Below are 22,545 nucleotides of genomic sequence, written 5' to 3'. Positions count from 1 at the left end.
CTCTTATTAAGGGACCCATAGGAAGGTCGTTTAAACAACTAATCGCGGCTGTATTACGTCCTGGGATTTCTATTTTCTGCAAGCATCTACGTCGATGAAGTGATTGCAAAGCGGTTGGTAGACGTAGGAAGTTAGAGCCCCCTGTAGAAGCCCCTGTCGTTTCCGAAACCTTCGAAGATTCATTCGTATGCGTATATTGACTTTCCTACGCACGCTTGTTGGCACACCAGCGCTGTCTCTGAGCAGATAAAACGACAATGGCTGTGGGCGTACCGAGAGGGGGGGGAGGGGGGGTGTCTCCGCTTTACCCCCCCCCCCCCCCCAGGAGTTTCAAGGTCACTTGTGAAAAACGAGACAACGTCATTATGTAACCGAGGAACCTGTGAGGAATGTGCGTGTTCTTCTGACGAACGAACTCCAACGAGAGCTTTTCGCTATTGGAGAGGATGAGTTTTCACTCAAGTCACGTGATCATCCTTCTCTAATCGTGAGACGTGAAACTGTGAGCGTCGCTGGTTTACCTCCATGAATTTCATTCGCGTCATCCCGTCCCATTCCACCTTTCGCGTGTAAATATTTGCCGGAATGACTGTAAGTATTGTAACTAGTGATAGTACTGACTGTAGATAGACCTTGTACATATTGTAACTACTGTGCCTGTTGTCGTCAATAACTTTTCCTATAACAAAAAAAAAAAAAGTCTTTTGGTGGTATCTCCAAGGTCATGCTCGAGGTCTGTAGGTGGTTGGGTCTAATACTACCGCTGGCTGTGCTTCCTGAAATTTATTTCACAGCAAGTTATTTCACAGTACACCATAACGCACCCTTTTCAGGGCATTACAGAAAAAGAAGGGAGGGGGGGACTTACAAACAACTGAATACCGATCAGCATAGGAAAACACTAGGTTGCACTTCAAGCAATGTGATTAGTAATGACACTTTTGACGTGCGAAAGAAATCTTGAACCTGAATTCTGGAAGTTGGCAGATCCATTCCAACCCCTGATGGCGGAGACCAGGAAAGAATGATGTCTGCACAATTCCTCCTGAAGTCTGCCCAGGACACCACACCAACTTCTCTGTTTCGTTTCTTCTGTCCTCTGTCGAACGTTAATAGCCACAGTTGGTTCGGACGGAATCTGGACCTGCAGACCAGATGGGACACCTGTAACGTGCGTAAATACGGTTTGCAAAGAGGCTAATGTGACGTTCAACCCCTGGCTCAGGCCCCTGTGCTCTGTAAGTAATGTTTATTAATACAATGGAGTCGGTTGTTGAAGTATATTCATTGAAATGCTATCGTCATGAAAGAAGGTACTAAATGTGCCATTCTGTAGTGAGTGTGGCGTTGTGGAGGATGTAGAACACATCCTTCTCAGGTGTCAGAAGTACGTCGCTGCTCGAAGGGCATTAGAGACAAGCCTCTCTCGTTTGGACTCCCGAGCCTTCGACATCACGAAACTATTAGGTCCTCCTTCGTCCGACAAGGCGCTAAGGGCACTTGAAGACTTTTTGCATGCAACCGGGCTTATGGACATCCTATGACACGGTGAATGTGTGATGTGTCCTGTGTGTGCCCCCGGTGATTCCGCCACTTTACTCTAACTTGGGCGCAGCTCTTGAACTTTTGACCTACATGTTGAACTCCATTATCATCTCTGTTCGTCTCTGGACATCATCCTTTTGCGTTTTCATCATCTCATCATCGGATTGAACTTTCTGTATTAAGTGTACTGGGGTAGCCAGTTTGACTTCGTCGAAACTCACATCCCCATTTTTTTCTTTATTCATATCACATCACATCACATCACATCTATGCCATTCATGTACAATGGTTCAAATTGTTTTTTGAACATTCACGCAGCCATCTCACAGCATTATTGGCATCCGTGCATCACTTGGATTCACCAATTAAACTCAGGTTTGCGGGTTCGAGCCCTGCCTGTGACGTCGGGAACGCGCGGTTCCATTTACAACAGCATTAAAACTGCAACAAGCAAAAAAGGAAAAAAAGTTGTAGTTGTCTAATTCTTCGGCATACTGCATTATTACCATGCTAATTAACGCGGTAGTTGTAATTAGTAAATTTGTAATTAGACATGCACCATAATTTTGTAAATAAGCCATGTCGTTCTTCCTCCTCTCCTCACCGTGGCGCAATTACTTGATCGTATGGCCATTTCCTTACCTTCACGGTACAAGTTGATCGTGTACACCTTTTTCAGCGAGGCACGTTAAATTTATTGGGGCATTGGGATTTCGAAGCAGGTTAGCCTGTGTGCCCGTATTTTGCCGTATGACATTTCTTAGTCGCTACATCTTGTTATTTTCTCATACTAACTACATTACTAACTTTTGTTTTGACGAAGCAGTGCCTTCATCCAGCTTTTATTGCGCTGCATGTAATATTACCTAGACGTCACGCATCTTGTTAATGTGAAGTACGTGTTCTATTAAAATGCGTATAGTGTACACGCATCTCTGCTTTACACTGCTCTTGCACACGTCGTAAACCACATTAAAGTGATTTCTGAAGAGGAAAAAGGGAGTTCATGTGAACTATGGCCGGAATGTTTCCGTGACGTACGAATGCCAATATTATCGATTAATATGATTATCAGCATAGTGTTTCAATGATAATAGGGTTGCTCTTTATAGAGCTCTATATCTCCCCTAGGTGCCCATATTAGGATGTGTTCGTCTACCTTTGTGTCGTGTTCAAGGTGGTTCCTTTCAGCTCGCCCCCGATAATTCGATAAGGGCATTATCCGATATATCCTCGAGGTCTGGGCGGAAGATGGACATCAAAGGAAACTCACTGGGACGGCGCGTAGGAGGCACGTTCGCAGGGTCTTAATGGAATATAATAATGACTTTTCTCTTCTTAAAAAAAAAAAAAAAAAAAAAAAAAAAAACGCTCTAGCCCCGCATTTCCCGATCATGCCGTAGTTCCGTGTTTCTTTCTCTTTCCTTCTTTCTCTGTTTTGGTCTGCCCCTCTCTCTCTCTCTCTTTCTCTCTCTCCTTTGTTTCGTACATGAAAATAGCTGTGCTGTGTTTTATAAAATATGATTTTTCCATGAATAATAATATCGTTATAAATAATATATATTACTAATAATATACTATATATACATATATTATATTATACTATATATTATTTCATCGTCACCATTTATTGTGGTTGTTGTATATTTATAGGCATAAATTTAAACTTGCGGCTTATTTTGTTTATTTCTATATCTATTCGATAAAATCTCATACTGAGAGTAAGCGCGTAGGCGCATACATAAGTGATGTAACTGTAGGGCTGCTCGATACTGTGTCCTTAATGGAGATGCCCTCATTCGTATGTGCCCTTCCTCCTAATATCATGAAGTCATCTTTAGTATAACGTTATTACTAAGTTATAACGACGTGTTCACCGGCATGCTCTACACCCATAGACGAATCAGTACAAGTTTAAGCGGTCGGGTCAGCAATATATTAGTAGCATGACCGAGTGAATAGAACATTCACTGATTGGTGTTGGTGGCTCAACACTGGGAGGTGCAGAGTTCGAATGATTCTCGACGTGATTTCACATGTATCCTCTTAGGTCTTCCGGCTAAGGGCTTTCCAAACATGCAGCTCCCACTGAAGTCGGCCCAGGGCGCCATACTCAAGCTCTCTGTATTCCACTCCTTCCTCTGTTTACGTGTGTACGGCACTGACAGTTAGATTTGCATCGCTGCACTAATACGGACACTGTGAGCACGAGACACGCTATGGGGGGGGGGGGGGGTTGTGTATGGGCTTGTTCGGCCGTCCAGAGGGCGCCCTCGCTCACTGCCATCAGTGCCACCTGTGGCGGCAAGGTTAAGTTAGTTCCAGCATTTATTTCAGTTATATATCGCAGTTTCGTGCAGTTATTTCATCAGGCATTGTACACATTCACTGAAGTAGGCCGAACACAAGACAGAATTCACGCGATGACGTGTAATATCGCCAGCAACACTTGCAGAATGCACTGGAAAACTTTTCTTCCGCCCGCCACCAGGGGAAGAAAGTCGGCGCCAGTGTCGCCGTGCCAAACTCTATTGGGCACGTTCTGATCGGTTGCGTTGGAAGAAATACCTACTCTGCACTTTTCCCGTTTTCTTTCCTTTTCTTCTTCTTTTCTTCTTCTTCTTCTTCTTCCTTCCTTCCTTTCTTTCTTTTTTCAAGACATCGGTCTCGGGAAAATCCACTGAGTCCGGTCTCTGGTTCCAAAGGACGTCGAGGACCTTTCCCAGGCGAGCATGTCCGTAAACGGAACGTTTCAGGACGTTTCTCCTAAACGTTACCGCCAACGTTGGCCCTATAAAGGTCCGCATTTAAACCCGTCTGGCAACATGCCCTAACTACGCGCCAATAATGCCTGTGCTTAAATTTTAAAAAAATTATCATGAGTAAGATGATTGTTTCGATGACCTATAACTAAGAGTGTCTTGAATGTGTCTTAAATACTTTCTGAAGTATTCGCTACTCGACTCTAATTGCTTAAGTTAGAAACAATAAGCGACCTATAGCTGGTATGACAACTGAAGATATATATCCCTCAGTTTGGCGAATGATATAAGACGAGACACACACATTTACTCTCTTTCCCTAGTATTTCTACTTTGATTTCATCCTTCGGTATTTAGTGGGTTATCCTAAATACCGTGTTTGCCGCTGTATAACGCGCACCCTTAAAAGCGGGCCGAATTCGAAAAAAAAGTTCAATGTATAACGCGCACCGGTACATAATGCACACCGCAATGTTGGTACAAGCTTCTGTACTGCGACCAGTATACACAATAAACCAAGGCGGTGTATCATATATGCATAAGCTTTATTTGAAACACATTTAGTCAAAGGCATCAAACTCCGATGCAACAGAGTCAGCGTCATAGTACACTTCAGTCTCATCTCCGTTTTCGGTTTTGCGTCCCTTCTCAATCACGCCAACCTTCTGAAATGAATTCAGGTTTATTGACTGCTCAACAGCAGCAGCATCATTAACCTTTATGAAGCCCTGTGCCCTTTAGCCGGTTTTGTCAGATGACCCTAAAAGACATGGGAGAAAGTCACAGCACACTCTGGAAGAGGCTAGAATGTGTACGTCACCTCTGCAGAAAAATATTTCCGCGTATAACGCGCACCATTTGATAACGCGCAGGACCTCTTCATAACATTTTTTTTACTGTATAACGCGCGCGTTACACACCGGAAAATACGGGTACATTTCTTATATAGTATCCTGCTGAAGGTACAGACCTACAGACCTCACCTGCTGAAGGTACAGAAATTATTTTCTTTCTCTCCCACCCACGGACATTGCAACATACCCAAAACGAATAGTAATTAGTACAGAGAACGGGGAAACGAAAAGAAATAAGAAATTATCTCAGTAATAGTCCCCTGATGTGCCTAATATGCACTTCGGAACGCTAGACCGTTTCAAATATTCTTCTCTAAAACAAGAAAATTATCCCCTATGGAATTAGAGGGGTCTTAAAAGTGAAGGAATTTTCGCGCCTGCGAACGGGGGATTAGAAATCTCATCGAATGAATCTAATTGCGACGTCGTGGAATGTTAATTCTGCGACGTAGTCGCTGTACGGTTCTTCGATCTTGTGGAATGTCCAGAGTTGGAACAGTGAAGTCTTCTACGTAGGAGTGCGGCATTTCTGTGCGCAGGGTCCCCCCGAGGTATAGAGTATACGGTATTCCTGCTGGTACGTAAAAAAAATCTTCCGCTTGCACGGCAGACATCGGAACTTACATCAACGATAATTAAAGCTCGAAAACGATGTATGGAGTGGTGGAAAATCGCGCCAAAAATTTTCAGATTTGTTTCGGTAAATAATTAAAATTTTGAAACCGCTGTTCTCTCATTTTCTCGAGCTGTCGGAACATCGCGAACGTGTTGAAATTAATTCTAGAACGCATATTTACTAGAAGTGTAACTAGTATTTAGAAGTGCGTGTGATGTTTCGAAATTCTCAAAACCGCCGCAAGATGCATTTTGTAAAAAATATATATGTATAATCTATAGCGCTACGAAACGCACAAGGCTTAGCAGGTGATTGCCGTTGGAATAGGCTAGCTCATCTTACGTGTAAATCTACTTCCAATTATTGTAAATGTAATGTTTATTTTCTTTTTTTTTTTTCTCGCGTCTCTGTCCCCAAAGGACTGGACCGAATACAAATATTTTTACGTGAATTATTACGTCCTTCCAAGGTATAGTGCAGCATCCAAAAGCTACTTTGGCATTAATTTTTGTTTCATTTCAAACGTCATAAAAACTTAGTAAGTCCTGGGCATGAACCGGAAGGATCTGTACGCCTTTGACAAACACCGGCGACGCTTTGCTGTGAAGTCGCTGTGCTGTTCCGGTGGAAACGAAGTCGTATCCATGTCTGCAATCTACAGATCTTCCGTAATCTGTGAAACACTGTGCGAACAAGTGCATGAGCGCTTGATAAGAATTACGTAACGTATCAACAATGTAACTACCATAAGGTGCTGCAGAAAGGTTTCAAGTACACTGGTATTTCTTTGCCGTTTCATAATGATAAAAAAAAAAAAACACTGAAGCTTTCTAAGTTTATTCTGTATGAACTTTCTTTAGCGGCGACGGCCACGAAAGCTCGTATAGAATAATAATGATAATGATAATAATAATTGGGGGTTTATGTCGCGAGACAACTGAGATCATGAGCGACGCCGCAGCGGTCGCTCTGTATATTGTATGGAATAAACTTAGAAAGCTTCAGTGTTCAAGTTCTTTTTTATTATGTTCGTGAAGCCATCCCAGGACTTGACTATTTCTACAGACTTCCTCTGCTCATTGCATAAAGCTTCAAGTATACGATGGATATTAGGAACGAGCATGCACATAGGCAGTAGTATAAATACTGTTTCCAGCGCTTTGTTACAGTTTGCATAAAGTGAGTTTAAGAACGGCTGGCTCGGAGCATTTTCACGGTTAAAATTTTTTCAAAGTGAGACTACGCTTCAAACTGACGCTTTGCACGTTCCCGGATGAAATGGGTCTTCTTCTTAGTGCTTCCGTGCGCACATATATACTATCAGACTCTCGTCAAAAACAGAGCTGCACAAACTGCATATTTTACCATACAAAAGGGAACCTTCTTTCTCTTTCCCTCTCGCCCTCTTTTTTTCTGCACATGCCCAGAGAGAACGTAGTATCAGGTGTGGCCGCATATAATCTCAGACTAACACGGTCTTTGCATTACCACCTCGTGAATATTCATGAAATAGCTCTCCTCCCCCTGTGCATCGGAGTGAAGGATACACGTATAGTAGCTGCCAGTACGCGCAACCCGAATTCGCATCAACTTAGAGGCCAAAATTTGAAATGGAAATTTATCTTCCGTCTGACAAAAGGCTGAAAGCCATCGGTATCGTTAAAAGGGCGCTGCAGACGCTATGCAGAGACTAACGCTGACTGCACAAAGAGTACACCGAACGGCCCCAGTCATTTTGTCTGCGCTATCCTCGTGTAAACTGCACAGGCTCTAGCGGACTACGTGAATACTATGATTTACAACCGCACACGTCGACACTGAAAGGTACCCGTATGACATTGGTGGGTTAAGTTTCCATTCCCGGCACCGGTACTGTCTTTGTGTCAGCTGCCCTTTTGGAGACCATTGCTTGGGCGTTGGTTGCCTTATTATTTGATTTAAACTCTGCCACTTTCTGTTACTGTAGTATACACAAGCGGTATTTTTGTTGCTTTTTGGCCCCTGTGGTATTACGTTATCGTAATGAGAATAAAGTGACATTAATAAAAATGAATGAATGAATGAACGCATGAATGGTACGTATATTACAAAACACCATGGCTAGTTCATGCTTCTGTGATTTCTCGTCCATAGGTGACAATAATAGTGACAAAAGTGTCAAATAGTTATGTTGTAAATACTCGCTATACTTGTAAGTCCTGACGAATTTTCTTGGTTTCTTTTTCTTTTTATTTATTTATTTCTTCTTTTCTTTTTGACGCCACGACCACTCTTTTTTTTACTTCGATTTCTTCCGATCCTTGATTCTCCATTATATGCGAGAAGAAAGCGCTTGTACTGTTTTCCCCTTTCCCTCATGTCCCGTTTCTTGAACACCTTCTCTTCCCTATGACCATTCCTGGTCATCTCATTTTTCGTTATTCGCCTTCCCCATATCCCAGTCCCCATCTTCCCTCGTTGCACGGTTTCCATCTACATTCCCATATATTCCTTCCCCAACTTTTCCACGTCTATTATTTCCTTTCCTCGTCCCTCGTGCTCTCCACATATCTCACTCCCCCATATGTCTTCTCCGAAATCCCATTCTTCACTTTCTCCCATGCTGTATTAACTGCCCTCCCCCTATTCCTTTTTCCCATCTTCCCTATATCTCCATTCCCCCTCGACTTCCATTCCTGTTCTTCCCCATATATCCCCATCTGTCTTCCCGAATATTCAATTCACCAATTTCCCTAATATTCAATTCCCACTCCTCGCATATTCTGTATTCCCTTTGTTCCGAAAATTCGCTTCCCCATTTTCTATATTCCTCCTTGCACCCTTTCGTTCTCTCTCTCTCTCCCTCCCTCTTGAAAGGAGCCAAGAAGCCGTAGAATATAAGAAATTATGATGGTTCGGCCGCTGACGCGTGACCTTATCCCGCGGGAGAAAGGTAAAAAGGAAAAGTACCAGTTACGGTATAAACAATAAGGCGAACCCCATTTTAATATGTCATAAGAAAATACCCATACCTTAAGACGTTACGTGAAAGTCGGAATGAAAAAACAAACAAACAAAAACAAAATTAGAATAAAAATAAATGAGAGAAATGGCTCGGTCGGCGGCGATGTCTGCGTCAAAAATGATCATCCTGGCGTGCCGTCGTTAAATTAGACCCGGGAAAAGAACTGGAACCAATTTAACGAATCCTTTATACGACGACGAGAACGCTACTTTTTTTTTCTATCTTCTTTCCGCTACTTTACGTGGCGCCCTCTATTACTTGTAAACGAGGGCGATTTAGGATGGTTAGGACGGGCCTGTTTTCCTGCACGGCCGACATTCTGAGCGCAGCGTAGTGGAAAACGACGTCATTCTAAGAGCTTGCCAAAGGACGTCCGTCGGCTTTTTTGTGATTGCGTAAGGAGATCCACGATTTCCATGCACGAAGTAACCGAGAAAAAAGCATCGGGATAAAACTAGGTACGTTATGTAAAAGCTGACAAAAGGAACGATTTACCGTATTTTTGTGTGCATTACGCGCATATTATACTTACAGTCCCCGTTCATAATCATCATCATTATATTTGTTTTTCTTATTGGCGCCGCGAAAGTTGGGAGTCAGCCCCTGGTGTTCACTGAGCGAACCGTGTCGTGGGGATCTCTCCGGGCAGTATCCGCCCAATGCATTATGTATCAATGCATTGCACGTGTAAGAGGCTGTACAGCGTTGATATTTCCTATATGCGTCACGAAAACGTCACATGTGTTCCAAGTAAGTCGCATTTGCATTCCAAAATGGCCGTTTCTACTGTAAATAACAGAAGCAAAACCGAAACGAGGCTCCCCATCAAGAGGCCAGAGCCGTTTATTAGCAGAGTTTGGCCATTGGGAGGAGCCTGTCTCAAAGCGCGCCATTTGACGTCACACGATGGGCGGCGCCAGAGTCCAGTGGCGCCATTTTGGATCAGAGCTATCGCCTTGAAATCTCCCATTCGACCATTTTGGAGCAGAGGCACTGCCTTGAGATCCCCGCGTGCCGCCGCGACTCGCCTTTGATCCCCGTCTAGTGGGCGGAGCGATGATGGCTCTGACGTCACGGCTGCTCCCCATCTCCAGGCGGCAAAAGATCACAGAATGGCCAAACTCTCCTCATAAATGGCTCTGCAAGAGGCGGCACAGTGGCGCCCCTAGTGAGGGTCTCGCCGCCAGAGCCGATCACGCGAGCAACATACTGGCAAGGTACGTACAGCTCGCATCAGTGTTAACTTGAACGCCATACCGTCCTGTGGACCTTGGTGGCGGTTAGTAGGAAAATGCTGCAGTAAACTTTGTGTGTGGAAAATATGTTAGCCTTTTTTTGGCCAAATTGCTCCGAGGGCGATTTCCATCTTCACGCCGCAGCTGCTCATTGCCTTCCGACGTGGGCCGGAGAGCGGAGACCGGGAAGGTGCGCGTGCGCGCGCTGCTGCCTCGGAATTAGACGCAAAAATTTGTGGTGACGCAACCCGCGCCCGAAGAAGCTGAAGCTCTGAAGTTTTTGCGGGCACCTCCGAAAATTCGCGGAAGTTGAGCAAGTTCGGCGAGGAAGATTTTTTCGTATTCCGGGTGTTCGCGCCGCGAAGCGACTGTGGCTATGAGCGGCGTACAGACGTGCACAGCAGGCAGGAGTGGGGGACAGGGTGGATTAGTATGCGTGGGCCGAAATTCGTCTGGGGGGTCTTCGGAAAACTCAGGAGAAACCTCAGACAGCAAGCAAGATTCATAATACGAAATAACGTACGAAATCATACTACGATCATGTTACGAAATAATACGAAATCCGCAGTGTCATTTTAAATTCGCGACTTTTGAGGCCACGCGAAAGAGGCGAGAAAGAAGTAGCACGCGAAAACATCGGAATATAGAAACGCTAACTAAGCCGTCTGCCAATTCGTCCCTTCTGGGTACACACACAACACTAGCGGGACAAACATGGTGTCACAGCACGTACACTACAAGGACCTTTACTAAGCGGATTAGTGCCTCCGCAGAAGCGCCTAGCAAGCGTTTCCACATTTCTGCAGCGATGCGACGCAGCTCAGGGTTGTCGGACGTGGATTACGCTTCTGCCAGAAGGTATCGCCAGATCGAGCGCTCTCTTGTTGCTTGGCGAAGTAAAAACGCGCGTGGCGCGTTATGAGGCGAATAAAACGGCATAAACGCAGGCGAGATGGTTGTTGGCGGAACTACAGGATGAGGAAAACCTGCGTGAGCGACGGATGCGTGTTTCGACGTCGTTCATCTTCTCGTCGGCGACGTTCAAGCTTTTCCATTATGGCGAATTATGAGCCACGCGGACTTACGATCGGGTACGAAAGGGAGGGAACATATTTATTGACTGGAGTTTCTCGGGAAGTGTGACGAAACACCCTGTTCGGTACTATAAGTGGGTACCACCATTCGAATCCCGTAAAAATGAAACACGTTCGGACACAACCCGTACTTTAATACTCCTGTCTCATGGCAAATTGAATGTCATTCCCAGCGAATGACATTCGAACTGAATGACATTCGTTTAGTTCACACGTTGGAATCAAATGACAATACGTGCGAATGAGTTCGGGGAACTCATTCGGTTTTCCCTCTCGCACCGACAGCGTGCCCTAGGATTAGAGCGGTATCAAAAACAACAACAATAAACCGTTCGAAGAAACGATAGACGAATGAAAAGTTGTACTCCGATATTTGTACGACAAATTTGATAACTTCTGACACGAAGGGAGGAAGGCTAAACAGTGTTTTTCGGAGAACTACCTTCGTTCCCAGTCGCCACGTTGCCAAGTGGGGTGCAGATAGCCTTCTTAGTCGTCTTTGCTTGTTGTACTTAGCCCATTAATTAAAAGGCAACGATTTTGTGAAATAATCTAATGCTTCGTTAGTTTCGAGCAAAAGAAATAAAGATATAACTTTATATACCTGTATAATGCTTCATACGCTCGGCCCTGGTGTCTTAATTATCGACACTGACATCATTTGGCGAATGACATTCTGTTTCTTCTGCGTTACGTCTGCTTTCTATCTACCACTTTCCTTCGCCTAAGAGGCTTGCAGACTATAGTCAAAAGCAATAGACCTGTTGCTCTGGGCCAGGGGCGGATCCAGGGAAGATCCTCGGGGGGGGGGGGGCACTAAAGAAAAGAGAGAGAAGACGGGGGGGGGGTCGCCATGTAAGACGGCGAGCTGCTGCGCTTTCATTTCACACCAGAACTTTATTTATGATCTACATGTTGCGAAGCTTAGCAAGCTGTAGAGAATCGCCACCCTAGACCCTTACAAAAACATGCTCTTAGTCCGTTCAAAACAACGCATAACTGAAGGTGCTTTCAATCTTGGGTGCGAAAGGCGCACGCGGGATTGGCGGGAAAACAGAGCGTGCGGCAGGAAAATCTGCCGGAATGGGGGAGGGGGGAATGTCTCGGGGGGGGGGGGCACCCCCACCCTGGATCCGCCCCAGCTCTGGGCCAGGTGGCGCTAATGAGCAGCAACGACAGCGCCCCAAATTGTGCAACACGCGGTAGTTTAGCAGACGACGCGGCACTTTCAAATACTAGTTGTTGCACTTTTCAAATAGTTCAAATAGTTGTTCGCACTTTTCAAGAAGCACCGCTTTTTCTTTGGATTTCCTACAGGTTTTGTAGCTTCCTTGGCACCATACCGTTTGAGGCACCATGCAAAACCCGCTGATGAAACGACCGACTGTTGGGATCTGTGGCCGCTTGGGCCCGAAATGGCGCTGTGCAAACTTCACTGCAAGAGCCCTATGCGGAACACGAAAGGTTGAACGGACGACTAAAAGGCCGCCAGGGGGTGGTATCCGACTGGTAAATGCTCTTTTACTGCGCTTCAGTTTCCTCCACAATACCGTAAGTTGTGTGGTAAAGTTAACTTTACAATCATTCATGTTTGTTGCGTGTCATTTTGCCCCACAATGCGTGTGTACCGCGCAGGAAAGGTAACTCGACAATACTTCGTTTTTCTCGCACGTTGGCCTGCCCCACAATGCGCAGTTGGAGTACAGAGAAGCCAACTTTACAATTACCTATTTTTGATTGCACGTTGATACACTATGCGCGCGTGCTGCGTATAGTGGAGCGAACTTTTCAATGATTAGCCTTGATTTGGTGTTGTAGTTGATGTTTTTTTTTTCATTTCTCCTTACAAAAAAAAAAAATCCATTGTACGCCAACAATATTCTCAAACTGCTCCACACGCAAACTTTACGATAATTCACTTTTATTGCGCGTTAGTTTGCCCCACGTTGCGCACGTATTGCGCAGCGAAGGTAAATTACAACGGCTTAATTTTTATTACGGGTTAATCTCTCCAGAAAGCGTGTATGCTGTGCGTTAAAAGCGAGTTCAAAACTATAACATTTTAGTGCACGTCGGTGCGCTCAACAGTGCTTGTGTGTTGTGCACCGAAGCGAACGTTATCATTATCAACATTCGCGCTTTGATTTGCCACGCCATGAGTCCCACAATGCACGTTCGCTATGCGGCGAAACCGACTTCACGACGTTCCTATTGTTTTCTTTCCCGCACGTCAATCTGCGTCGCAACTAGACACGCCAAGCCCCGGAAAACAACCGGAGATTTTGGGGGAAAAAAGAGTTTTTTTCGTTTTTTTCCTCGTCTCCGGAAAAAATCACCCAAAATTTCCAGACGACAAAATTCAAAAATGTAAATTTTCGTGCCTTCGATGCGGTCCAACCCACCAACAGTGGCTTAGGTGCCTCTAATCCTCCAACAACCAACAACTAAGAGCTCCGTCTGGCCGCTCCAAGCGATCGCTATCGCGTTCACATAATGTCGGAGTTCTGCTTGGAGTGGACGGGTTGTTCTAATTACCTAAAGCTGAGTAGACAGCAGTCTCATGCGATGCTCTGCTCCGCGTTTATGCCTAGAGGATGAACACTACTAAAGCTTCTAGCTCATTGTATGCTGTGGTTTGGCCGGCAATGCTTCGACTCAGCAGCAACCACATTTGTTTCCAATTTTTCGGGAAAAAAACAAAACAAAAATAAACGTTTTTCTTTCGAGCGATTGAAAATTTTTGGAAATTTTGCATCTCTAGTCGCGACAGAGGCGTGCTCTGCAGAGAAGCCAACTCCCCAGCTAGCCCATTATTTCGTAAAACGTCAGTCTGTCCGGCGAGGTAAACTTTTCGCGGAGTGAGGCCAACTCTACGTGCACTCTGCGCCATTACCGTTTCTCTTCCACAACTTCCATCAACTTTTATCTGCTCTGTGTTTGAAGCCATACATCATGCTTTGTTTCACTCCCAGGAAGCTGGCTGAGTTGACAGCGTAGTGCTTCAAGAACGCCGAATATTTTCGCAACAGTTAACGGTTAAAAGCTTACAAGGGGGGAGACGTCGTCGTTCATAAATCACGCAACTGGGTGACGCCCAGCGATGGGACATCAAAGAGTCCTCATTTGCCGCAGCTGTTACATTGTGTATTGAAACCTCCTCCTCCTCTTACAGCGAATTTTGCTTTATCTGTAGCACGCTTCACTGGTAATGAACAGAGTGAGAACACACAGCGTGCAATGTTGACAAAAAAACATTTCCACGCGCTTAACGGGGCTTAATTTCGCTTAATGTCACCACGCGCTTTGTATTTTACGTAGTTGATTACATACTTCTAAAGCGATATGGCTTTGCGGGATTAATCATGGTTAAAAAGCGATAAAAAGCATTTTCGTCTGTGTTGTCTCTTTGTGTCCCCTGCACCGGGGTTTTATCGCTTTTAGAGGTTTTTAATCACGGTGTAGGTCCGTCCGTGACTCTATAGGGTCACGTGACGGTGTCGCTACCACGTGCGGGCTAGATTGTGTTTGCATACGCCTCTCTATACTGCCGTTATAGACACGAGTTGTTCTCGGTGCTTATAAAGAATCAACAAAATTTTCGCAGGATCAAGCCTCCTCCTCCCCCAAAAAAAGGGGGAAAAGAAGAAAATTAATTCTTTACGTAGCTCTCAGTCTGTGCAGCCTTGTCGAGAGGGACAAAAATAAATTACCCTTTCCCGCCACTTGAGAGCAGCTGCGCGATGAAGCCGCATATTGGGATGACGAATGTGGGGCCAAATTTAATTCGCACACGCTCCACCGTCCTTGGCAGATCGATCGGCACGCCACCTATACATCGTACGAGAGGACGCACTCGAAAGCGCTCTGCCCTTATCCTCCCGCGGCAGTGCGTTCAGACATTCCCCAAATTTGCGTCGAGTCCCGCCAAGGCCCTCATAACTCATCCGAATATTAATCGACGCAGCTAGGTGGCGTTGAAGTCGCTCGCGCGGAATTTGCCGCCGCCGCCGCCGACGACGACGGCGAGGGAATTGGGAAAGCGCATATATTTAAAGGAGGAGGTGAGAAAAAAAAAATAATAAAGGCGAAGGTTTTCGGGGGAGAGGTCTCGGGGGTCGTTCTTTAAGGTGAAGGAGGAACGGTTAAGAGAGAGGGGGAGCAAATGCGTGCGTGTGAGAATTCGAGTTTGGTGGGACTATGTTGATGTGGTTAGTAGACCCTGGCAAGCTATTTCGCGAACGCGTAGGGCGAAGAAATTAAGCGAAGTGTTGGGCGTTAGTAGGGAGTGCATCGGAGTACGGAAGCTGCGGGAAAAAAAAACAGCTAGTGGTGGCTCTCGAAACGACGCTTCTTAATTACCAGCAAAGCACGCTAACTGGTACATTAGGCTTGCAACACCCTCTTCAAGGGCTTCCTTCGTCAGGAGAGGCACGCACATTCTCCACATCTACCCTGCTACGTTTACCTCAAGCACTCATATAGACATAACGAGGCAAGAGGCATATGGTGAAGATAAAAAAAAAAGTATATGGGTTCCAGACTTTCTGTATTACCGGCGGCATGGCCGAGAGGGTTAAGGCCTTCCTCTCGTTGGTGGTAGCCAAGGTCGTGCTGGGTTCGAATCCCTACCACCGACTGTGCTGTCTGAGGTTTTCCCTGGGTTTTCCCAGCAGTCTTTCAGGACGCATTTCGGCACAGTTCCCCGTGAAACCGGCCCAGGACACATACTAACCCACATGTCCCCCACTCCTTCCTGCTGTCCTCTCTGCATCTGTCCACATCTATACGCCGCTCATAGCCACAGTTGCTTTGCGACGCTAACACGGAATTTAAAAAAAAAACTTTCTCCACTACTTTCTTTTTCCAATGTTGTTAGACCGTGGAAGCTTAAGACGTTGCGTTTGGCTATTTATGAGCGATAGGTTGGGTTTGGTTGGCTTCCCGAGCTCTTTGTAATGAGATGTACATACATACGGCTTCATACATATCTGATCATCTCTGTTAGTACCGCGTAGCGATAATTGTGGTTATGTGGGGTGCACAGACGTGGCAAGATAGAGTGAGACCCAGCATGAAGGAAAGAGACGCATAAAGCGGTTAGTATGCCTCATGGGTCGGCTTCATGAAGAGTTGTGATCCACACGGCAATTCTACCAGGAAAGTCGCATCGGCATCGGGGGAGGATTCTAATCTACTATGTCCACTGGTACTCCATCACTGGTGCTGCCAGGGGGAAAGGGGGTTCTGGATGTTCAACACCCCTCCCCGAAATGGTGCATTTGGTAGTGCATTTGGGAGAGGGAAACGAGGGGGAGAGTCCCCCTTTCCCATGTGTAGTCCCCATTGACCCACTTATGGAACATCCCAAGCAGCACAACATGTTGGCCCAATACTGGCCCAATATTGGTCCGATCTTGGTCCAATAGTGGCCTGGCATTGCCATTATTGGTCCAGTCTTCGTCCAACATTGGGCCGGCATTGCCAATATTGGTCCAATCTTCGTGCAATATTGAGCAGGCATTGCCAATATTGGTCCAATCTTCGTTCAATATTGGGCACGCATTGCCAACATTGGTCCAATCTTGGTCTAATATTGGGCAGGCATTGCCAATATTGCTCCAATCATGGTCTAATATTGGGCAGGCATTGCCAATATTCGTCCAATCTTGGTCCAATATTAGAGCGGCATTGCCAATATTGGTCCAATACTGGGCAAAGATGTTTTGCTGGTTGGGATTTTTGTGGCTACGCCGCTGTGCTTCATACATGAAATGCATCCATACGTTTCATGCACACGCAGTACTTGCATGCACACACCCATTTCATACATTTCATAGCACTTCTGCGCACTTTAAACATGCACAAACACACAACGCAACAGCCGTTGCATTAGCTCAGCAAGCATCTCAAACATGCTTGGAGCAGCTTGTGAAGAGCCAGAAAAAGAAGAAGAAAACTTTTTTCAATCCGCACGAGAAAACCTCTCCCTGACCAAACCTCCACATTGGATCGTAAGAAGTGCAGCAACGAAACGTGCGGCCCAACGCACTTTTCACAGTAAGCCTAAAGCAAATCCTTACAGCGGAAGCCCTGTAATCTCGAAAGATTACGTACAAAAATATCGGGCGCACTGGCACATGCCGGACTCTGAAGGCGACTTACTACCGAACAAGTAATTTCGTGAATAAGTCTGCCCTTAAAAAGAAGACCTCGACGGATTCTCTCGCAGGAGTTCATTTCGAGGGACTTATCTGTCTTTTGTCGTCTTTTTTTTATCTCTCGCACTGCTGTTGAGCTAGCAGGCGTCAAGATTTCGCGTCGTCTCCTTCGAATTAGCAGACGACCGCTATACTGTCGTCTGCTTCGAGAGTGTATCTGCTTCGTTCGGCTTCAAAGTCAGGCGGGTGGGCCTCTGAGAAATGCGGAGTAAATCACACGTGAAGGAAGGCGGGATATAAGATGTCTCCCTTAAAGGAAGCAGACGACAAGACGAAGAGGAAGGAAAATGGAGGAATTCGCTTTCTTCACAGTAGAATATACGGCAATGCCTTCTCGTATTAATACGCGTGCCACACGGGTGGAACAAATGACTTTATCGTCTAATGCCATTAGGGTCCCGAACGGCATTATGCACGAAAGTCGTGCTACACATCAGTTTGTAATGACATTAAACGCCATGATGTCGATGCCGCCCTTTGGTGTTGTCATGCGTCGCTTTTGCGGAAATTTCAAACAACTCCGGCTTCATCAAGGAATACTGCAGGTAATGCGTGAGTGGTATGCATGCTCGTCGTCTTCGGCCGAAGCAGCTACTGTACCTGTAACCTCGAATGATGGAATATAATCTTTCCCTGCGTGGTACACAAAGTGATTTTGTGCAAGAAAAAAATGTTACTGTACACAGATAATGGGAGAGTGTGTAAGCATTCCATCGGCGAATGTCACGCGGACAAATGTCATTAAATACATTCATGTGGCACCGCACGAATGACATTAAGACTTAAGGCATTAAGCGCTTAATGCCATTTTTCGTATTCATATGGTAGGAGTATAAAAGGCAGTGTCTACTTGTGTAATGAAGCAATAAGAAATTAAACATAGCCCTCCTGGAGCGCGGCTTCGCATTTCGACTTGTAGAAATGAATAAGAGAAAACGGCAAGTGAAAATCCGGTTTCGTTTTTACACTGACGTAGCATGGGCTACTGCAATTCGATAACGTCACAAAGATGGGCGAGCGATATAAGTGTGATAAAGGGCAACCTTATAAAAACTGTAAAACGTAAAAACAGAAAGAACAGGCCTCCAATGGACGGTTCGATTGCTTTCCAGAACAAACTTCGGAAGCTACCGGCAGTGACTCCACGCGAGCTCATAGAATCGAATTATAAACAATTCGTCGCGAATTTGATTGAAATGTTTCGCACGATGGCTGTGACCATCACGAGAAAAATGCATGTAGCAGCGTTAAGTTAGCAGGAAGTTATGATCAAATTACTGAAGTGCGTGTGACGCTGCAGCTGCTGTATGGGACCTCGTGACCTCGTCAAGCCACATGCCAGTGGCTTCTTGTTGCTGGTTTCAGCCACTAATCAATCAATCGATCGATCGATCGATCGATCGATCGATCAATCAATCAATCAATCAATCAATCAATCAATCAATCAATCAATCAATCAATCAATCAATCAATCAATCAATCAATCAATCAATCAATCAATCAATCAATCAATCAATCAATCAATCAATCAATCAATCAATCAATCAATCAATCAATCAATCAATCAATCAATCAATCAATCAATCAATCAATCAATCAATCAATCAATCAATCAATCAATCAATCAATCAATCAATCAATCAATCAATCAATCAATCAATCAATCAATCAATCAATCAATCAATCAATCAATCAATCAATCAATCAATCAATCAATCAATCAATCAATCAATCAATCAATCAATCAATCAATCAATCAATCAATCAATCAATCAATCAATCAATCAATCAATCCACCAATCAATCAATCAATCAATCAATCCACCAATCAATCAATCCACCAATCAATCAATCCACCAATCAATCAATCCACCAATCAATCAATCCACCAATCAATCCACCAATCAATCCACCAATCAATCCACCAATCCATCAATCCACCAATCCACCAATCAATCCACCAATCCATCAATCAATCAATTAATTTTATTTCATTCATTCATACAATGCATACAATCACATAGAGCTGAAGGAACCAGAGGAACAATCCCGGTTATGTAAGCTAAAACACATATTAAAGAAATGAATAAATAAAAATAAATCAATTGATGGTTCGTGTCCGGTCGTCCGTTGGCATGCGTGTAAAACAAGGCCTCGGTTGAACGATCGTCGTGAAAGCACTGACTCGCTTATAGCGATCGGAGTGGACCTTTTTAACATACGCGTCGTGCCCTAGCGGCTCTTCAGCGAACCACGCTCGGAGCGCGTCAAAACAAATCCACATGGATTGCACAAACGACCGAAACCGATCCGGTGTGGGACTGACGAGCTCGCACCGTTCGTGCGGTCTCCGCACTGGTCCCCACTTCTGTCGTCCCCATACTGCGCCATCTAACGCAGACGGAGATAACCCTCTCCGGCGCCTCAAGGTCATGCGCATGCGCGTGAGCCGTTGTGAAAAATGTCCGTTTTCAAACGTAAAGCGCCCGAAAATTGGGAAATAGGATTCTATTTTCTTATTAATTAAAAACAAAAACGGAGGGGGCTACGATACGACGCTTTCAAGATCACTGGTGTGAAAACGTGTGTGTTGAGCAGCACACAACAGGATTAGGGCCGGGTCCCATAGCTTTATGCGAGCAGCAGCAGCAAAGCAGCAGCGGTGCGGCAGCAGCAACACGGCAACATGGCAGCAGAGCAGCTTTCTGCTGCCGCTGCTCTGCTGCTGGAGGCGTCCCATAGCTTCGTTTTGAATTAGCGGCAGCAGCGGCTTAGGAAACACAAAGCGTGTTGGCAACTGTGGCATTGTTTACATTTCGCACATTCCGAAGGCGTACGCAGCGGCTAAGCCTTTTAGTACACACACCTAGGAACGCAATCCTAGGTGAAAGGCGTTTGTTTGAGAGATATATTGTGGATTTGGAGCTCATAAGTGAATTTTGAGATGAGTGTGGTGGTGGTCTGAGCCTCGTATTACCTGATTGACTCTTCGTTGATGTGTAGTCAGCTTCATGACATTCAACGTAGGTTCGTCCTACTGCTGTGCAGAACAGTCCTTGCTGTGTTGTGTGGAGATTCTTCTACGGGATTTTGACGTATAAATATTGCCTCGTTACTATAGTATTCGATATTTTGACTTACGGTCAAATGCGTACGTTGCTATTAGTGAAATAAAATTGTCTAACGAAAACAAAGGCCCCTTCTTCTAGTATTCGCTGCTTTCTGTCTGTTTTCACAAGGAATGGGTTCATTATCTATCTCTGTCGAACCTTTTTTGTTGTCTGAACGTTGTCTATCTCCATCTAACCCTTTTCAAGGTCAGTTTCATTTACAACCACCTAGCAAGGTCTTGCAATACCGACCACAAGAAATTTGTTCGGTTTGGTTTTCACACGGCATGGACGTGAAAGTAATTTGCTTGTACGTTATCAGGTCACGCGTTTTGAAGTACTTTCCAGAAAACAAGCGAACATGTAGCTACAACTGGTACACAACATATGTATCACGTAGGTTCGGTCGTACACTTTATTGAACTTATGAACTGAATTATGTCCTGAATGCGCACTTCACGCAGTCCCGATGATTGAACACTCGCTCCAAACTACTGGCAATCACAAGCGTATCCAGATCTTCATAATCAAATCACAGGACCAAAAGAAACAAACCTTCTGCCTTCACTCACCGCCCTGCTAACCCTAAACACCGTCGAACGAAAACAATACCAACCAGCCTCCTGATTGGCTTTCGAGACCGGCTGCTCAGGCTGCAGAGCAACAGGGCAGCACAGCAACCAAAAATTCGGATACGAGAGCAGCAGGGAATTTCTGCAGCTCGGCAGCTCTGCTGCTCTCGCCCAGTGCTATGGGACCGCTCGTGTCGCTGCAGCTCTGCTGCTCCGCTGCTGTTGCTCTGCTGCTGCTGCTCAAATCGAGGCTATGGGACCCCGCCTTTAGTTGTGTTCGTTGCACAGTATATATACAACCTCAAAAAGCTCTCTGCGAGAAGTCCCTCTCTACTATGCTCTTTCACGTTTTTCAAGTTTTACAGCGATGGCGCACTTTCTGAGTTGCTGTACCTCTGGCCAGTGGTGACGTTTGCGGATTTTGGAATCGTTTTCAATGGAAAAGGCATATACCTCATTACGAAGCACTTCTTGCGAATTTGTCGATTAAGTACTCGAAGGTGAAGCGTGCTTTAATGGCCAGACGCAGTCGCGACAGTCAGAACGATGATGACGAATGAGACTACGGCAGCGGAAACAGTCAGAACAACGCGCAATAGAGACCATCATCAATCTCAAGAAGGCCTATCGTTGCCGTTCGAATAACCTTCATTGAATGCGATACAGAGCTGCTTCGTCTAGTGTTAGATTATATATCTTCGTTGTTAAAAAAAAAGGTGGTAATATCGCATTTCGTTAACGCGGTCCCGACTGGCTTTTTCGCGAACGCTCGCATATAACGATAGTCTGATATAGCGATCGATTTTCGCGTTCCCGTCATTATCGTTATAAACGACTAGACTGTGTTGATAAAGCACGACATGTGGGCACTACAGACATAAAATACCGCTCGAACTCTTCTTCGTTGTCCGTGTCCTTGGTGTTACATTAATTAACGCTTCTACGCCTGCCATACCACTGGTGTTGCAGGGCAAAAACCGCATAAGGAATGCGGAGTTATATCTGAAAGAAACCTCTAATTTACGTTCTTAACTTTTCTCTTTCTTTTTACTGGAAGCTATCAAAGTCTAGCCATATCAATTGTCATTCGGTAGCTGTGTTTCATTTTATTGCGACTAGATACTGTCTTGACGCACTATGGCCTTCGTCGCTCGTGCGCCAGGAAGACTCGAATCATCATCATCATCATCATCATCACGACTATACCACGTTAGAATAGAGAGTAACGACATGCCTCTTTATAAGCGTTAGTATATAAGAATCCTGGACAAAATCCTCAGCGTATCAGAGCTTCATAAAACCGCTTGCTGCATGAATAGCGGTGTAATGACAAAACTACGGGAAAAGGAACACCTCATAACCAACAAGTGGAGCCGCTAGGAAGAATGACAGATAATAAGGCAAAAGAAAAGCAGAAGAGAATGCAGAGAGCCGGCACAAAGGGCCGTCTTGGAGCCATTGAACCTCAGTCGTTCTTTGTTCTCGGACAATTTTCTGGCCGGTCGTTTCTTGTTTTGTGCTCTTTGCTTGTGCCC

Source organism: Ornithodoros turicata, chromosome 6, assembly GCF_037126465.1.
Source record: "Ornithodoros turicata isolate Travis chromosome 6, ASM3712646v1, whole genome shotgun sequence".
NCBI lineage: Eukaryota > Metazoa > Arthropoda > Arachnida > Ixodida > Argasidae > Ornithodoros > Ornithodoros turicata.
This window is presented reverse-complemented; position numbering follows the sequence as displayed.